Source organism: Rhinopithecus roxellana, chromosome 11 (genome assembly GCF_007565055.1).
Source record: "Rhinopithecus roxellana isolate Shanxi Qingling chromosome 11, ASM756505v1, whole genome shotgun sequence".
In the NCBI taxonomy this organism is placed as follows: Eukaryota; Metazoa; Chordata; class Mammalia; order Primates; family Cercopithecidae; genus Rhinopithecus; species Rhinopithecus roxellana.
In genome coordinates, this window is record NC_044559.1 from 96,927,165 (window position 1) to 96,932,255 (window position 5,091).

Sequence of the window (5,091 nt, forward strand, 5' to 3'; positions counted from 1 at the left end):
GTGTCTGTTTTAATCTCTCAGATCACAGTGGGCCCAAGTATGGCTGAAGAGCTGGAGCTAGCCTGTCCAACCCTAGTAGGTTTCAATCCAGGCTTCCTTAAGAATATTTTCAGAGCCGTGAGTGGTGGCTCACACCTGTAATCCCAGCACTTTAGGAGGCCTAGGTGGGCAGATCACGAGGTCAGCAGGTTTGAGACCAGCCTGGCCAACATGGTAAAACCCCATCCTCTACTAAAATACAAAATTAGTGGGCGTGGGGATCACCCAGCTACTTGGGAGGTTGAGGTGGAAGAATCGCTTGAACCCAGGAGGTGGAGGTTGCAGTGAGCCGAGATCGCACCACTGCACTCCAGCCTGGGTGACAGAGTGAGAACTCTGTCTCAAAAAACAAACAAACAAACAAACAAACAAAAAAAAGCAATAATTTTTCAGAAACCCGTCACCTGTGCAGCCTTGTCTGCCCAGACTTGCTTTGCCTAAATGAGCTATCATTGCAAGATACTCTTAGCCTTAGAGGGGAGTTCAAGCCTCTCCAGACACTCAACTGTAATCAGCCTGGTTTTCTCTAGTTACTTCCCAGCCATCAGACTTACAATCACGAATCCTCAAGGAATTTGTTTTTTTTGCCTTCACCTCCTTGTAGTCCACCACTCTAAGCTTTTTCTGTGTGATTGGTGAGTAGTTTTCAATCACTTATGGGCCCTTATAAACACATCACTTCGTAGTTGCCTGCGTTGTCCTCCCCAGATACATTCTAAGTTCGCTTATGGGAAGGAACCTCGTATGTGTCCTTTATACCTTTCTATTGCATCTTGCACAGTGCTGCGTACTTTGATGCCCAGTGAAGGGGCATGTCCTTTCCATTGAAGAAGATATGGGATAGATAAAGTACAAAATAAAAAGTTTTCTAATAGTTAAAAAGCAGAGAGAACTAGAAAGCGAATTAGGGAAGGGGAGGGAACAATAAAGAAAAGAGAAGAATACTCCTTTGTTCCTTGGGCTGCTAGCATTCTTTCTCATCTCAGAGTTAATGTTGAATCTGTTAAGTGCTGTGTCATAATAAAATGTCCAAAGTGTGTATATTTTATAGTCCATCATCAAAGGCATTTAATGTTTAACCCCACTTTTTTCTATGTGAATGTTGACTCAAGTGTCCCCCTTTTCACTGTGGCAGGAAACTCAATGTTGTCCTTGAATAACAATTGAATCATTCTTATTCAACACATATTATTTTCAACACAGTATGGCATGGGGGCATTACTGAATAGTTTTTCAGTATATCTCATTTCCATAAACTAACTTGCTTTTCCTTCCTTCCTTCCTTCCTTCCTTCCTTCCTTCCTTCCTTCCTTCCTTCCTTCCTTTCCTCTTTCTCTTCTTTCTTTTCTTTCTTTTTTCTTTCTTTCTTCTTTCTTTCTTTCTTTCTTTCTTTCTTTCTTTCTTTCTTTCTTTCTCTTTCTTTTCTTTTCTTTCTCTTTCTTTCTTTTCTTTCTCTTTCTTTTCTTTCTTTCTCTTTCTTTCTTTCTTTCTTCTTTCTTTCTTCCTCTCTTTTTCTTTCTTTCCTCTTCTTTCTTTCTCTTCTTCTCTTCTCTCCTCTCTCCTTTTTCTTTCTGTCTCTCTTCTTGGGAAAAGAGTAAATACCTCCAAGCACACCCAGGGTGGGTGCAAAATGAACAGGATGAATTTTTTGATGGCGGACTAGTACTCCATGATGTACGCCGCCTCCCCTTTTTCTGTCATCCATCCCTCTTTTGAAGGGCACTGTCAGAATTGGTCCAAATCTTGGCTATTGAGAATAGTGCTGCACAAACCTGAAATATCAATATCTAGTTGATAGACTAAGATGCGTTACTGTTGATCGTCTGGACGTAATCTTCACAGTGGGCACTGCCAGATCACGGTGTGTAGCTCGAGGTTATAATTTCTTGAGGAACCACCGGCCAACACGTTCTCCAGAGTTTGTGTCAAAGTCACATGTCCTAGCCAGTGGTTGTGCAGGGTCCCTTTTCTCCACTCTCTACACATTTGTTGTTGCCCATAACGTTTAGATAAAGGCTCTGGGGTGAGATAATATCTAATTGTATTTTGATTTGCATTCCATCCCTGAAGGATCAGTGATGCTGAGCAACCTTTTTGTTGGTATGCCGGTTTGCATTTGCATGTCGTTTGAGAAACGTCTATTCATGTATTTTGGTCCATTTAATGTCAAATTACTAGATTTTCTTCTTTCCTACAGAGTTGGTTTGAGCTTCGTACTATCTAGTTCTTAATTCGTTGAGATTAGTTTTGAAATACTCTCTTTCCATTCTTGGTGTTGTCTCTTACTTGTTTTTATTGTTTTCCGTCCTGCCCTTGCTGTGCAGAATTTTTTAAACTTATGTGATCCCATTTTGTACATTTCTCTTTGCTTTGATTGCCTGTGTGTTTTGGTTAATTACTCAAAAAATTTTTACCCAGACCATGGCCGTGAAGAGGTTTCTCCAATGTTTTCTTTAGGTGTTTATAGTTTGAGGGTATGTAGATTTACATTTTTTTTATCATGGCACTTTGATTTTATTTTTTGGTTGGGAAAGAGCCGATGTCCGAGATTCATTCTTTGTATAGGGATAGTCAGTGTTTTTCCAGCACCATTTATTGATAGACTCTCGCGTTTTCCCCATGTAAGTCTAAGAACCTTTGGTCTAAAATGAGTTTGCTGAAGGTGTGTGGGATGTGTTCCTGAGTGCTCTATTCTGTTCCATTTGTCGATGTTCCCCTTTTTAATACCAGTACTTATGCTGGTTTTGGTTAGCTCGCTGTGGTCTCTCTTTGACCCCGATCATCTCATTCCTCGCCATTTTTGTTCTTGTTGCCAGAAGAAGCTTTTACATTCTGCATTTTCTGTATTCCACATAAATTTTAGAATTGAATGATCTGTCTAAATGTCGTGTTTGAACCAATCAGTTTTGCCAGTAACTTTTTGACAGAACATGTTGCATCGACTACTTCCCCCGTCGCGCGCTATTGGCCTGCAACTTTTCTTTCTTTCTTTATCTTTCTTTCGTTTCTTCATCTTCGTACTTCTTTCTCGTTCCTTTTCTTTCTTGCTTTCTCTTTCCTTTCTTTTGCTTTCTTTTATCTTTCTTCTTTCCTTGTCTTCTTTTCTTTCTTCGTTTCTTCTTTTTTCTTTTCCTTTCTTCCCTTTCTTTCTTCTTTCTTCTACTTTTCTTTCTTTCTTCCTGTTCTTTCTTTCTTTCTCTTCTTTTCTCTCTTCTTTTCGTTCTTTCGTTTCTTTCTTTCTTTTTCTTTCTTTTTCCTTCTTTTTTTTCCTTTCTTCTTTTCTTTTCTTTTCCTTTCGCTCTTGTCTTTCTTCTTTCTTTCTTAATTTGTTCTTCTTTCTTTTTCTCCGTCTTTCTTATCTTTCTTGTTCTTCTTCTACTTTCTTTCTTCTTTCTTTCTCTCTTCTTCTTTCCTTTTCTTCTTTACTTCTTTTGTCTTTCTTTCTTTCTTCTTCTTTTCTTATCTTCTTTTCTTCTTCTTTTTCTTTCTTTTTCTTTCTTTCTTTCTTTCTTATTCTTTCTTTTCTTTCTCTTCTTCTTATCTTCTCTTCTTTCTTCTTTCTTCTTCTTTCTCATTCTATTCTTCTTTTCTTTCTTTCCTTTCGTTCTTATTCTTCTCTGTTTCTTTCTTTATCTTTCTTTCTTTACCTTTCTTTTCTTTCTTTCCTTTCTTCTTTTTCTTTCCTTCTCTTTTTCCTTTTTCTTTCTTCTCTCTTCCTTTTTCTTTCTTTCAGTCTACTTTCTCTTTTCCTTTCTTTCTTTCTTTCTTTTCTTCTTTCTTTCTTTTTCTCCTTCTTGTTTCTCCCTTCTCTTTCTTTCATTCTTGTTCTTTCTCTTTTCTTGTTCTTCTCTTCTTTCCTTTCTTTCCTTCCTTTCTTTCTTTTCGGTTTCTTCATTTCTTTCTTTCCTTCTTTCTTGCTTTGCTTCCCCCTCTTTCTTTCTTTCTTCTTCTTTTTTCTTCTTTCCTTCTTTCCTTTCTCCTTTACCTTCTTCTTCTTTCTTTTTCTCTTCTTTCTTCTTTTTCTTTCTTTCTTTCTTCTTTCTTTTTTCTTTCTTTTCTTTTCTTTCCTTTCCTTTCTTCTTCTCTTTCCCTTTTCTTCTTTCTTCCCTTTTTCTTTCTTCTTCCTTCTTCTTTCTTTCTGTTTCTCTTTCTTTCTTTCTTTCTTTCTTCTTTCTTTTCTTTCTTCTCTTTTCTTCCTTTTCTTTTTTCTTTTCTTTCGTTTTTCGTTCTGTCTTCGTTCTTCTGTTCTTCTTCTTTCTTTCTTCTTTTCTTTCTTTTCTTTTCTTTTCTTCTTCTTCTTTCTGTCTCTTTCCTTTCTTTCTTTTTCCTTCTACTGTCTCTTCTTCTTTCTTTCTTCCTTTCTTTTTGTCTTCTTTGTTTTTCGTGTCTTTCTGTCTTTCTTTCTTAGCTTCTTTTCTGTTCGTTCTTCTTTCCTTTCTTCTTTTCTTCTTTTTCTTCCTTTCGTCTTGTCTTTTCTTATTCTTGTCTCTTCTCTTCTTTCTTCTTTTTCTTTTTTTTTTTTTCTTTTTTTTCCTTTCTTTCTCGTCTTTCTTTTTCTTTTTGTCTTTCTCTTCTTTTTCTTTTTTTTCTTTCCTTCTTTCTTTCCTTTCTTCTAATCTTTCTTTCTTTTTTCTTTTTCCTTTTCTTTCTTTTCGTTCTTTCCTATTCTTTCTTCTGTTTCTTTTCCTTTCTTCTTCTTTCTTTCTTTCCTTTTCTATTCTTTCTCTTTTTCTTTTCTTTCTTCTTTTCCTTTTTCTTTTTCTTTCCTTCTTCTTTTTCTTCTTCCCTTTCTTTTCTCTCTTGTCCTTCTTTCTTTTTCCGTCTTTCTCTTTCTTTTTCTTCTTTCTTTTCCTCTTTTCTTTTCTCTTCTTTTTCTTTCTCTTTTTCTTTTCTTTCTTTTCTTCTTCTTTTTCTTTCTTGGTCTTTCTTTTCTTCTTCTTTTTCCGTTCTTCTTTCGTTCGTCTTTGTCTCTTCTCTGCTCTCTCTTTCTTCTTTTTCTTCCTTTCCTATTGTATCTTCTCTTTCTTCTTCTTTCTTTCTTTTCTTTCTTTG